Raw genomic sequence first — 15,006 nt, forward strand, 5'->3', positions numbered from 1 at the left:
GTAAAAAAAAAAAAAAAAAAAAAAAAAACTTCCCAAGCATTTAGCAAAGTACAGCTTGTAAAAATAAAATTTTGTTTTAAATTAACATTTTAAATGGAAATTAAGATATATTCACTTAATCAACAAATATGTAAATATGCACTAAATGCTTGCTATATGCCAGGCACTGGTGACATGAAAAGCCCTGTCCTCTGGCAGCTCACATTGCATCAGACAGAGATAGCTGAATAATCAAATGTAGTTACAAGTAAAACAGACTAGAGGTGGAAGTGATAGGGCCTTGAGGACATAGAGGTGACATAGTACAGATTTTGTAAAGTGTACCCATCAGACCCAGTGGCCCATAGCATAGCAAATATTTTGCAATGTTTCCTACATTATCTTGAAATGAAATCCATAGGTAATAGAACCTACTTACACACACACACAACTAAAAAAAAAAAGAAAAAAAAAGAAAAAGAAAAGAATGTTATCCTCTAATAGTAATATATGTAAGAAATTACTAAAAAGATATGTAAACCCTAGTGTATGATTACGGTGGTAGATATAATGAAGTAGTCAAGTGCTTTACCCTTAGAATCATTGTAAACATGACATAAAAATGTTGACTGATACAAGTGTGATATAGTGGTGACTCAAATATCATGAGTGGCATTTGTGAGGAGAACAATGCTTGATAAAGTTTTTAACAATGAAGTGATATATGATGTCTACAGAAGACACCAAAAGTCATGCAACAGACAAGAAGATTCTTCACTGTGTGGGTCATCTACTCATTGCAGGATACCTAGCTGCCCTGCCCTGCTCATGAGATGAAGAGTGGCACTCACGGGGTGTCAGGCCATTTTTGTGATATTATAAAGGAATACCTTCGGTTGGGTAATTTATAAAGAAAAGAGATTTAATTGGGTCATGCTTCTGTAGGATGTACAGGAAGCATGGTGTTGGCCTTGGCTCCTGGTGAGGGCCTCAGGAAGCTTACAGTCATGGCAGAAGGTGAAGCAAGAGCAGACATGTCACATGGCAAGAGGGGGAGCAAGAAAGAGAGGGGAGAGGTGTCATGCTCTTTTAAACAACCATGTCTCATGTAAACTACCAGAATGAGAACTCATTCATTATCATGAGGGCAGCACCAAGCTATTCATGAGGGATCCGCCCTCTTGACAGAAACATCCCCCCACCAGGCTCCACCTCCAACACCGGGGATTACAATTCAACATGAGAGGTGGAGGAGACAAATATCCAAACCATATCACATGGTGACAGCAACACCTCCGGACAATTTTACAAAAAGCACCCTTTACTGCATTCCCATCCTCATTGAGAAACACTGATGGGAGGCCTTGAAAGCCATTTTAGACTTTTTGGCACTTACTAGGAGCAATATGGAAAGCTACTGGAAGATGCTCATCAGAGGAATATGGTTTTACTCATGTTTTTAAAGACCTCTCTAGCTGTGTTAAAAATAGTTTGAGGGAAAGGGCAGAAGCAGTTGCATTGTTAGGAGGCTCTGGAATCAGCCAGAGTGGCTGTAGCTCAGGCAGTTGGTGAGAAGTGGCTGGATTGTGGGTATCTTTTCATGCAGAGCTAGCAGGATTTGCTGATGAATTTCACGTGAAAAATGATAAAAAGGGACGACTCAAGAATGGCAAGATTAGGTATTGGGTTTCTCTGAATCAGTGTTCTAATGCACTGTCCATGATTCTTTTGTAGTGGTTTCTTGGCATAAAGGCCAATCCAAAGTTGTTGGGTTTTGTGGAGCTATGTCTTTCACTTGTCACTAGTCTGGAATGTTGTAAGGCCTTCACTATTGCCTTTCACTTGTAACCCAAAACCTTCTTTGGAGATCAGAGCTCTCACTATAACATTAGAATGGTTATTCATCCTGAATGTCTTTAATAAAGCCTTACTTGTGGTCTAATACTGCAAATCTCATTAACCTGACCAATATATTCATTCCACCTGATCATCTTACCATTGCACAGCTGGTAAACTGAAGAAAAAGGTGAAATGAGTTTTCTAGTTCTCAAGGGAATAGAGTGGGAGCTGCACAAAACCTCTGTTTTTCATGGACAGAAAACTTCAATCATAGAGACTAATTACTAAAAACAGAAAATAAAACAATTTAAAGTGAACATTTTTGTCATTCACATGCAGCTGCATGATGTTGCTGCAAAGGACATAACAGCATTACAGCAGAGAAGAATCAACTTGTCCCAGTGGCTGGATATAGGAATTAGGAATTGTAGCTAAAAATGATCTTCAGTGTATAATTTATTTATTTTATCCATAAATTTCATGTAAATTTTGCATTTCACTCTATATTATTTTATATTATTTTTAATAGAAAGGTCATATTTTAAATGATTTACTATTAAGTTGGTATAAAAGCTATTGCATTTTTTTTGCCATTAAAAGTGATGATTAAAAGTGAGCATCTTCCAGTAGCTTTCCATATCACTACTAGTAAATGCCAAAACCTCTGAAATGGCTTACCAGGCCTCCCATCAGTGTTTCTCAGTGAGCATGGTAATGCAATGAAGAGGGCCTTTTGTAAAATTGTCTGGAGGTGTTGCTGTCACCATGTGATATGGTTTGGATAATTGTCCCCTCCACATCCCATGTTGAACTCTAATCCCCAGTTTTTGTCATTACTTTTAATGGCAAAAACTGCAGTTACCTTTGCACCAACCGAATATTAAGTGAAATGGATAAAATCCGTACATACCTTATGTGTTTTTGGTGGCTTCCTATACTCATACTGCCATGTATGCTGCAAGGATACCCAAACGGGATTTGTATTAGATTGGGTATAAAAGATGGCACAGTCAAAGAGAGTAATTGAGGAGGGTCTAATAAATACACCTATTTGTTTGTTTGTTTTTATAATTTCAACTTCTATTTTATATACAAGGGGTACAGATGCAAGTTTGTTACTTTGGTATATTGTATGATGCTGAAGTTTAGGGAATGATTGATCTTACCATCCAGGCACAGAGCATAGTAACCAATAGGTAGTTTTTTAACCTTTGCTCCCCTCATTCATTCTCCTCTCTAGTAGTCCACAGTGTCTCTTGTTTCCATCTTTATGTCCATATTTATTCAATTTTTAGCTCCCACTTACAAGTGAGAACATGTAGTGTTTGCTTTTTTGTTCCCACATTAATTCTCTTAGAATAGTGACCTTGAGCTGCACGATGTTGCTGCAAAGGACATAATTTTAGTTCTTTAATGACTTCATAGTATTCCATGATGTATATGTACCACATTTTCTTTATCCAATCTACCACTGATGGACACCTAGGTTGATTCCATGTCTTTGCTATTGTGAATAGTGCTGTGATGTCTTCTTTATAATACAAGTGTATGTGTCTTCTTTATAAAATTATTTATTTTCTTTTGGAAATATACCCAGTAATGGAATTGTTGTGTTGAATGTTTGTTCTATGTTAAGATCTTTAAGAAATCTCCAAACTGCTTTCCATAGTGGCTGAATTAATTTACACTCCCACCAACAGTTAATAACTGTTTACTTTTCTCTGCAACCTTGCCATCATCTGTTATTTCTTGACTTTTTAGTAATAGCCATTCCAATTAGTGTGAGATGGTATTTCATTGTGATTTTGATTTGCATTTCTCTGATGATTTGTGATAATACATATTTTTTCATGTTTTTGTTGGCTGCTTGTATGTCTTCTTTTGAGAAGTACCTGTTCATGTCTTTTGCCCATTTTTTGATGATGTTATTTGTGTTTTGTTTGTTGAATTGTTTAAGTTCCTCATAGATTCTGGATATTAGACTTTGGTCAGATGCATAGTTTAAGTATATTTTCTCACATTCTGCAGGTTGTCTGTTTATTCTGTTGACAATTTCTTTTGCTACGCAGAGGCTCTTTAGTTTAATCTGGTCTCACGTGTCAAATTTTGCTTTTATTGCAAGTGCTTTTGAGAACTTAGTCAAAAATTATTTCCCAAGGCTGATGTCCAGAATGGTGTTTCCTAGGCTTTTTTCTAGCAGTCTTATAGTTTGATGTCTTACCTTTAAGTCTTTAATCTATCTTGAATAAATTTTTATATATCATGAAAGGTGGTGGTCTAGTTTTATTCTTCTTCATGTGGCTAGTCAGTTATCCCAGCACCATTTATTGACTAGGGAGTCCTTTCCCCATCACTTTTTTTCTCAAGTTTGTTGAAGACCAGATGGCTGTAGACATATGGTTTTATTTCTGGGTTCATTATTCTGTTTCATTGGTCTGCATGTCTGTTTGTGTACCAGTACCATGCTATTTTGGTTACTGTGGCCTTATAGTTTGAAATCAGGTGTTGTGATGTCTCCAGCTTTGTTCTCTTTGCTTAGGATTGCTTTGGCTATTCAGGCTCTTTTTTGGTTTCATATAAATTTTAGAATAGTTTTTTTTTTTCTAGTTCTGTGAAAAATGATGTTGGTAGCTTGATAGGAATAGCACTGAATCCACAGATTTCTTTGGGCAGTATGGCCATATTATTGACCTTGATTCTTATGATCCATAAACATGAATTTTTTTTCCAATTGTTTGTGTCATTTATGCTTTATTTCGTCAGTGTTTTGTAATTCTCCTTGTAGAGATCTTTTACCTCATTGAATAAATGTATTCCTAGGTATTTTATTTTTTGTGGCTATTATAAGTGGGATTATATTCTAAATGGGAGTAGGCAGAGCTAAGGAAAACCATCATAGACTAGTAACATACTGTAGTGAGTTGAATGGCAATTTTCCTCACAATATGTCTATGTCTTGATCTCTAGAACTGTGACTATTTCCTTAAATGGAAGGAGAGTGAATATAAGTATGGTATTCACTTAAATACCATATAAGTATGGTAACAGATGTAATTAAATTAAGAAATTTGAGATAAATAGGTCATCTGAGATTAGTCAGGTGAATCCTAAATGCATTCACAAGTTACCTTATAAGAAAGAAACAAAAGGAGATAACACAAACAGAAGGGAGGAGGCAATTTACAGATGAAGGTAGAGATTAGAATAATGTGGCCTCAAACCATGGAATGCAAACAGCCACCAGAAGCTTGAAAAGAGAAGAGACAAACTTTCTCCTAAATCCTCTGGAAACCACTCAATTTCGTGACAATATGGGGGCAGCTACAAGAAACTAACATAAGCACCCTTGGGGTAGCAATCCTAAGGGCCATTACCTACATCAGGCCTGAATTGGCAGAGGGAGGGAGTAGCTACCAGTGCTATGGCTGCAGCCCTAGCTGAAGCCCTAGGAGAAGACTACTTGACAAGTGCTATGGCCTTTGCTACAGGAGGGATTGGGGTGGAGTGCAGTGGGGAAGGCAGACAACTCAATCCTCTAGTATTTTCTCCATGATGCATCGAAGCCAATCAGAACCCTGGCATCAGGGGAACCTGGTTGATGCCATCCATAGAAATCAGCCTGTCTGGAGACAGCAGAGTGAAGCAGAGTAGAGGGAGGATCAAGGATGTTGAACAGAAATATCCTTCATGCTTGCACTCCAGTTTGATAACCTCCAGATGGTGAAAAAGAGTATTGCCTTATCAGTCAGGAGACTTGGATTCCAGCCTTTCTGCCACTAACTACCCATGTGCTCAGGTATCTCTGCCCTTCATTTTCCAATCTATTAAGAATATGACATTTGTTTTAAAACTTGAGGAATTGAAGAGTTGAGGATGTCTCAGGGATGATCAGCCACTGAGTCTCAGAAGGGGTAAGAGACATTTTATGCCACACTACTGACCAGGTCAAAGCAGAGATACAATCTCACAAATGTTAATCAGAATAGTTTTTCTAGGCTTTGTGGAAGAGGCCTGTTGTTATGCACTTAGAAAAGTGGAAAGTGCTACCAAGACTGAGTTGAGTGAAAGAAATGCTCTTGTTGGAGTGGGGGGCCCTCATTTCCTGGGAAATGCTGTGTGCCTTTGTTTCCGATCCTTTCATTGTGCTGCTCCCTGTGCCTCCTGTCCTGCTCCTCACTCCATCTTATGTGTCTTTCTCAGCAATGCCTTTACTGACCAAAGTTGATTTAAACTTAAAATTCTTTGGGTCAACTATGTGCTTTGTGTATTTCTCTATTATTTCACTATCACATTGTACTGCAGTTATTACACTATATGCTATCCTTTGATAGTAAGACACTAAAGACAAGAAAAGTGCTATATTTCTGTTTACCTTCAGATCTAGTACAGTATCTGGCACCTAGCAGATCCTCAGTATTATTATTGAATGAATGGATGAAATGGTAGAGGCCAGGCACGATGGCTCACCCCTGTAATCCCAGCACTTTGGGAGGCCAAGGCGAGAGGATCACGAGGTCAGGAGATCGAGAACAGTCTGGCTAACACAGTGAGACCCATCTCTACTAAAAATACAAAAAATTAGCAGGGCATGGCTGAGGCAGATGAATCACTTGAACCCAGGAGGAGGAGGCTGCAGTGAGCTGAGATTGCGCCACTGCACTCCAGCCTGGGCGACAGAATGAGACTCTGTCCAAGAAAAAAAAAAAAAAGAAGAAGAAGAAGAAGAAGAAAAATGGCAGGAAAATGCCTGAAATTTTGGAAGCAAATGACTTTCTCAGAATCTTAGATGTACCCAACTATGTGCTTCAAAGAGTGTTCAAAGATAGATCAGGCCAAACTTATTAATCCAGGCTGCCTCCTTGTCTGTCCCAGTATTCTCTAACCACCAAAGTGTTCCCATAGCATCCTGGATGAACATAGAATCTAGAATATACCACATTGCATAAAATCATCTCTTTCTGTGTGTGTGCCCCACCATTCTGGGAGCCCCTGAAGATAGATGTCCAGCACAGAGGTACCAATTGAGTTTTATTAAAATTAACAGAATGTCTACATAGCTGAGATATTTTTTAAACCTTGACAATGGTCACAGGACACCAAAAATGGCTAGATGAATTTTTACAAATTTTTGATGATATGTGTGGAACTGTATGACACAAATTTTTAAAAATATGTAGCATATGCCAGATTTATTTTTGAAGGGGGTCCTAGTAAGGAGCTCAACAAGGCATTCTTTGGAGTTGCTGAAACTGAAGATCAATGAAAAGCCCCTGTGACTTTGGATCCAGAGAGACATGGCATATGTATGAGAAAACATAGCATGCTTTCAAGTAGAGCCCCAAAGTGAAAGTCAGGCCACTGGGGTAGGTGCTTTAAATAGTCAGTATTGATTTATGTCAAGGCTGCTTCTCAATTGGACATCTCTGTGTTGCCTGCTCCAGGGTGACTAGCAGCAGGGAGTTTTAATTTAACTACAGGTAATGATTCTCACCAGCAACAGGGGACAGTCAGCTAATCTTTATGATGGCAAGGGCTTTACAAGGACCTTCTAAAACATTAGTTCTCCCAACAATCCTGTGAAGAAGTAATTTTATGTTCAATTTCTATAAGGAAGTTGAAGCTTAGAAACTTAAGTGACTTACCCAAGCTCACAGGACTAACACGTAGTCAGCTGGCATGCATCGCACCCTTTTCTGATGACACAGGTGAAGATTATTTCATTAACTAATGCTGGCTTCACCAATAAAGTTGTTAAAGAATGTCAGCCTTTCAATGGATTCAGTACTCCGATGAATTGGAGTCCCTTTTCTCTGTTGATGGATATGAATGTTAGTGAGAAGGAAGCCTCAGTAACTCAGGGTTTAACTTCCAGCCTGACAACTCTTAGGTTTCAGATGTAGCCTTTTGTCTCTTAGCAAGTTTTTAATTTAGTCTTACAATGGGGTCTAAAGGCACAGTTAGAAATTAAGAGATAACTTGCTGAGAGAAAACCTCAAAGTTTTCTTGAATGTGACTGAAACCATAACACAATTTCCCTGACTGTACTCTGTGTTAGAAAATGAACAGGAAGAGTGAACCCATGAGAGACTCAGATGCTTAATGGGAGGTGATGGAAGTAATGAGGACCTATTGCACACTGTCAGGCAATGTGTCTTCTACTCTCAGCTTCTTGCTGGAGTTGGGTATTAATCAATTGCTTCCTGGTTCTGAGCCTCTCTGACAAGGCTTCTGTCTGTCAGTCAATGTCATTTACCACCAATTCCCTTCCCCCGACCCTCGCTCCTGCCAAGTACAGTTGGAGTGACATTGAGTGAATCCAAGTGGTAATTTTCCATCGATCTATTTGGCAATGTGGTTGAACGAGGAATGAGGTGGCAGTCAAAGGTGATCAGCAAGTAGAGTCTGAGGAACGTGCTGAATACTAGGAGAAAATCTGCTTCTGTTGGGTTCCCTGCTAGTGAAAAGCTGAAATTTTTTCTGCCTCTAACTCTTAGCTGGGCTGGGATTTTAATCTCTGTTGTCTGGCTTAGCTCCTTTTAAAAGCAAAGTGGGATGACTTTTGACCCTATAGTGTGAATGTGATGGTAAAAATTCAGAGAAACAGTGCATTAACTGAGAAGAATAAAAAGATGCCACACAGTGTCATGGAAATGACCTGTGGAAACTCTGCCTCCACAGCATTGGGTGGTGGCTATTAGTGTGGGCTTCAAAGACAGAGAGACCCAAATCCAAATCTCTCCACCACTATTTTCTAGTTGTATAACCTTGGAAATTTTTTTCTCTCTTTGAGTCTCAAGTTTTTCATTGGTAGAATAATAGTATTTGCTGTGTAGTTGTGTGGATTAATGTTTTACAATGTGACAATGCTTAGTATCTACAAATAATCATTTACTACTAGTTTTTAACAGATTACAGTCTCAAGATTGGCTGTGCATTAGGATGACCTGGAGAACTTTAAAAAAAAATCCCAGGGCTCAGGCAACACTCGACATCAATCACATCTGGACCTTTGGTATTGGCAATGCAGATATCGGTATTTTTAAAAACCTCCCCTGGTGATTCTAATATGTGAACAAGAATGAGAATGACTGTAAAAATATATTATTAGCACATAAAATTCCATCTTGTGCAGATTCCATTTGTATAAAAGTGAATAATGGAGTGAAGCTAAATTCCATTTAAGATCAATTGTAGGCCTGGTGCTCCTCACAATAGTCCTATTTTAGAGATAAGCAAAGCAAGAGGTTTGTGGGAGTTAAAGTAAGTATATAATGGAGCTGGGATCTCAATGCAGGGCCTCTAAATTGTAATCAATGCAGTTCTCACTACTTTTGGACCCCCTATTTTCTAGGCTAATCTTGTGGTCTGGTGTCTGGATTTAGTTTAGAATCTGCTCTTCTTGTTAAATTCTGGAATAAGTCTGGCAGGAAGCTGCCAGGTGAGCATCATAAAGCATTCATTGCTCCTTTTCCTTTATCACATGGCTAACAGGAGATTACAGCAGACAATGTGGTTATTTGGTGAGCAGAGGCACAGATGTTGAACCTGAGTGTAGGAGTCGGTTCCTACTATACCCAGGTGTTCTTAGGCAAGTCACTTAACCTCTTTGAACCTTCTACTCCTCAACTGCAAAACAGCAATAGACTTGAAAATTCTGTGTTTCTTCTTCAGCTTTTAAAGGTGAAATTAGTAAAATGAGCGGAAACCTCATTTCAGTCAGAGGTTCAGCATGGAGGAACTCCTCATAAATTTTCCTCATGTACTTCCCCACACAAACTCAAGGTAATCCAGACACAAACAAAAAAGAACACTGAGAGTTGGAGTCTTTTTCAATCACTGTGGCCTGGATTAGGTCTCCAAGGCCACAGAATGAAACGTTTATTGATGAGAAAGAAGTGCAGTGGCCAGTGTTGGGGGCTTGCAAATCATCCACCAGGGAGCTTCCCACCAGTGACCCTGAATGGTTACACATGTAGAAAAACGTTTACTCCTTAGTTCATGGGGCAGCCAGGAAGGGCTGAGGGTGGCCAGAACCACAGGCCACCCTTTTTGGCTTACATAGTGTCGATCGTGTGCCATGATCAGTGTTTTGTAGGTCAAGAAGTGCAGAACGTTGGGAGGCAGTTTTCCTTGTCCCCTCCCTCACCTCCACTGAGGTCTGCCCTGGTTGCCAGGCACTAGGAAGGTTCTGTGAAAAATACTCACCATAGCACTTTGTTGTCTATTGTAGGCACAAGATCCTAGTAACCTGAAATGACTCAGCAGTGGTCATGGAAGCCATAGAGGGTCCACTAATGTCCACAATGCTCTGTATGACACCATTCTTGAAGGCTTAGTGCTGGGCAGTAACAGCCTTTCCAGGGAAGCTTAGCCCAGGCCCAAATCCAAAGAATGTGGTGGAACATGCTGACCTTTACAGTCATAGCGGGGGGTTGTGTGCTTTAGACATTTTATTACAAAGCAAGGAGAATCAAATAACTATCCATTAGAGTTTCTGCCCTTCTGGAGGAAAAACATCAAGTTTTTGAGAGGTTTAGCTGTATTGAAAGTGAATTTGCAGGCCTTAAATCAATGTACTGGAAATTAGACTGAGAATTAACTACGAGGTCCAGCAAATGTAATGACCAAGAATAAAGAGCTTATAGCTGTTTACTTTGTCCTAAACTCTTATAAAAAGTTGGAAAAAAAGATAAATTTAAATGTTTGCAAGTTTGGCTGGTGACTGATATTACAGGTAAGACTCAGTCCTTAGAAGACTCAACAAAGCAAGTCCAACATCAAGTATCTACAAACAAAATGTCCTTCAAAACCCGTTAAAAGAATGGAGGACAGCTTTGGCAGGCAGTAAAATTCCAGTCTTCAGAGAAGTAGGTAGCTGCTTTCACAAGAACCTAAAAAAAAGGAAAGGGAAGAATGGACTCAATTCTTAAAGAGAAAGAAAAACTTTAGAAAACCCTAAACTGCCTATGGAGTTAGTTCTTAATAATAAAGGCAGTCAGATTAAGTTTTAGATGAACACTTGCTAATGGTGAGTGATTGGGCTGCTTCTGTCGGGGGAATACAGCATGGATCATGGGAACCTGGAGTTGAATGGACTGAAGGCATCTAAGGGAGACCTCTTACATAATGGATCCAGATGAGTTTGGAATGTGGTGAAATTACTGACTTACAGTATCTCAAAATGAGAGCTCTGTCAACTGAGAAACTTTGACAATGTAACAAAAGAAAATGTCCAAAGGTTCACTGAGGAGGAACATGAAGGTTCTGAAAAATATCCTTCAATTCTTGATGTGCTAAGTGGCACATTTGGCAGAAGCACGATCTAGAATCTTCTGGATGATCAGATCCCTGAGGAAGGAAGACCATCAGGCTGTGACGCTGTGATGTTGCAGGTGCAAATGACCCAGTGACCATTGTTGATCTGTTGTCAGCCCCGGAGTCCCTCCAGTCTGGCCAATTACATCCTTAGTCAGTAGGTTTACCATGACAGTGAGACAGAGCTCATCTTGGTGTCTCTCATGCAAGCAGAAGCTCAATAACTTCCTTTGATTCAACCTCCCCACAAGATAGTGGGGCAGCCAGCCCAGGCTCTGGTCCTCTGCATTGTCCTCCAGTCAGAGGTCAGATGTGGAGAGGGGTCCCAGGCAGGAGTTACTTGAAAAGAAGACACCTGTGCTTCCTTCTATTCTGGAAAGTGAGACAAAGCTCCCTCAGAGTCCTTCCCACCAAGGGTTCTCCCTGGCCTACCACTGTACGCCATTGGCAATAAGGAATGTCTCAACACCAACCACTAGATTTTCTCCTTTTTCTATACAACCTGGAAACATGTTCAAGCTGATCTGTCTTCCATTGAATCTACTTTGAAGGTCCAGAACAATAGTAGCATGTTTTGTTTTGTTTTGTTTTGTTTTTTCAAATATTTTATGTTCTCTTTCAGTATTTCAGTAAGGGACTAGATGATGACTCCATTAGAAACATGACAGTTTATAATTAATTGTCAGTATAAGATATTAGAGTTGTGAGACAGAGCCTTGCTCTGTCATCCAGGCTGGTGTGCAGTGGCATGATCTTGACTCATTGCAACCTCCGCCTCCTGGGTTCAAGCGGTTCTTCTGCCTCAGCCTCCCAAGTAGCTTGGACTATAGGTGCCCACCACACCCAGATAAGTTTTGTATTTTTAGTAGAGATGGCGTTTCACTATATTGGCCAGGCTGGTCTTGAACTCCTGACCTCGTGATCTGCCTGCCTCGGCCTCCCAAAGTGCTGGGATTACAGACGTGAGCCACTGTGCCCAGCCTATAACGTGAAGCTTATATGTTAATTAATCTCATTTTATTCAATTCAAAGATAGTATAGCTAGAATATTTTTGCTGTCATTAATTGAAATAGATGCACAGTATATTGGTTCTTAATGTTTAACATGTTCCTGTAATATCAATTGTATTAAGAGTTTTACATGGAAAGTTTTACCAGTGAAAACCTTTTAAAGTAGAGATTTTTTTCTGAATTTCTTAAGATGGATGGTGGTAATGATTGCACAACAGTGTGAATGTACTTAATGACACTGAATTTTACACTTATTAAAATGATTAAATTAGTAATTTCTATGTGATATATATTTTACCATAATAAATAAAGTTTTTTTAAAAATAAAAAGAATATCCTACTAAAATCTACAGTTTTGTTAATAGTAAAAAAACAAAAAAACCAAACTTTTTTGTATAGCAAAAGCACATTATACTCTGGTTAAAAAATTAATATTATTTACTCTTATAAAATTGGGTTAATAAAACAAGCCAAAAGCTTTATGAACAAGATGATAGGCCTACATTTTTGAAGAGACTTTTACTTCTCATTGTTCATGTATAAGAAAACTTAACTATCCAGTTTTATTGAGTTATTTTTGAATTCAATAAATTGAAAATACATTGTAGAATATCACACTATTGTCTGTTTTTATGATGATCTAGCTCTACTTTGTAGTTACCGGTGAAAATACAGCCCAGAGAAGTATTAACTTGCCCAGCAGGAAATAGTAGGTTCATGTCAGGGTTAGAACACATCCCAGTTTCCTGAGTCCCAGTCATGATTTTTTTCCCCTTTAAATGATGCTGTTTTCCACCTCCCAAGATACCCACTAATGAAGAAATGTCTGTGGTGGAGATACACTTGTTTACATTTGGAAGATTTTACATCACTTGCTATGTTTAGAGCATTTGCAGAGTACCAGCTTGTCAGATCACCTGAATCATTCTATTATGCTCACAGATTATTGTAGTCAATAGATCATTTGTTTTTTATGAGTATTGCATAGTTAATATTTGGGTGGGGTGGAAAGGAAATATTTAACTCAGTGCTTACTTGTAATCAGTATTAGAACTTGCACTGAGACTTGAGACCTGAATTAGAAGGCTCGTAGAATATTTAATTTGGGGATTTTAGAACTTATAATAAAGTCATTTTATTTTTTCAGCTTAATGTGTCTGCAAGGTCACTGATTGTAACCGAGCACTGCAATTCCAATAATCCCTGTGGTTTGGCAGAGAATTCATTCCAGGGTGCATACCCATGCATACCTTTAGAAGAAAATAGCCTAGGGTGAATTTCTGTATGTGTGATGTGCGCCCAGGGACTTGAATTATTTCAGTGTGTGTATAAAGGCTGAATGACTATTATACTTACCATTATACGGGGTCACTGTTCATCAAACACATTGCAGTGTATCAAAAAGGAGAGGGGTTTTGTGCTAGAATGCAGTGGGGGCTTTATCTGGAAAAAGTCATATGAAGGAACCTGAAAAGGTCAGTAACAGGAGCAGGAACTGATAGAATGAGATTCAGTCTTGGCAAATGCAACTTGATATATATGGTACAAAATAATGTGAAACACAGATATTAAATGAATTAGAAAAACCTGGAAAGCTCTGCTGGTGTAAAAGACATTGGAGTCTTGTTTAGGGTGATAAATTATATTTGGGTTTATAATGGGCACACAAGATGAGCTGATGCTATTTTTGGCTATGGAGGTCAAATTAAATACCATAATATTTGTGATATAAATCTAGTATCTTTTTTTGATTAAAAAAAAAACTATTATTCTTATCCTACTGTTCCTGTTTCCCCAATCTATGCAGCCCCCCTTCCCTGGATTTTGCTGTAATATTGGAAAGAAAGGTTGCCAGTGTGGTAGGAGAGAGGCTTGCAGAGTATGGGGTTTTGTTTTAGGGACATCTCATTACATAGCTACATACATCATTTAGTGAGATAGAAATGACTTCATCGTTTTAAAAAAAATGAAACAAAAGAAAGCAAAACCATCTTTTTAGGAGTAAGTAATTCCCATTTTCCTACTGATTTACATATGAAGAAATATCCTTATCCTGGGTAGGAAAACATCATTTTCTGTAGAAGACTCAACATGAGCCCATATACATTGCATGCACATTTAAATGCCAATTGGCAGTAGGAGGAGATTTAGGATTTTGTGTGTGTGGCAAAGGCAAGAGTCTGAAAATCATTTATTTTCTGCTCTTGCCTTCTTAAGAAATTAATAACTACATTTGAAAAATGAAATTCCCAACTTCTGATTTGACTTTAAAAAATCAGGTAAATAAATCATTTGTCAACTGTACCTTGATATCCATAGACTATGTCTAATAATGGATTACTTATAAATGATTTTTATTAGATCCTTCCTGGTATATATGGGTGCTTTAATAAGCATAAAAATTGTTTTTCAGAGTCTGAAGGATTGACTGTATATAAGTATAAGAACTATAATAAAAGTTTCTCTATGAAGGTAAAATATAATAAGGCAGTTATAAACCGAATCTTTCCAAGGATTCCCATTTATTCAAGAAAAATGATCACAGAGAATGCAGTTTAAGATAATTTTTAAAAAAATAGAGTACCAGAAAACTGTGTGAGTAAAAGACTCACTATTGGAGTGAAATAATGTTTCTTTCCCCTTCACTAACATATTTGATGGCATACTTGCAATTATATATTCATTCCTTATTCTTTCCATTGGTTGAGTGTCTTTCACATAAACAATGTTGTGCTAGGTAGGCACAGTGGTGAATATAGAGAAGTATAAAACCTTACTCAGGAGGCTGAGGTGAGAGGATCACTTGACCCCAGGAGCTTGATGCTATAGTGAGTCATGATTACACCACTGCACTTCAGCCTA

Source organism: Papio anubis, chromosome 12 (assembly GCF_008728515.1).
Source record: "Papio anubis isolate 15944 chromosome 12, Panubis1.0, whole genome shotgun sequence".
Taxonomy (NCBI): Eukaryota; Metazoa; Chordata; class Mammalia; order Primates; family Cercopithecidae; genus Papio; species Papio anubis.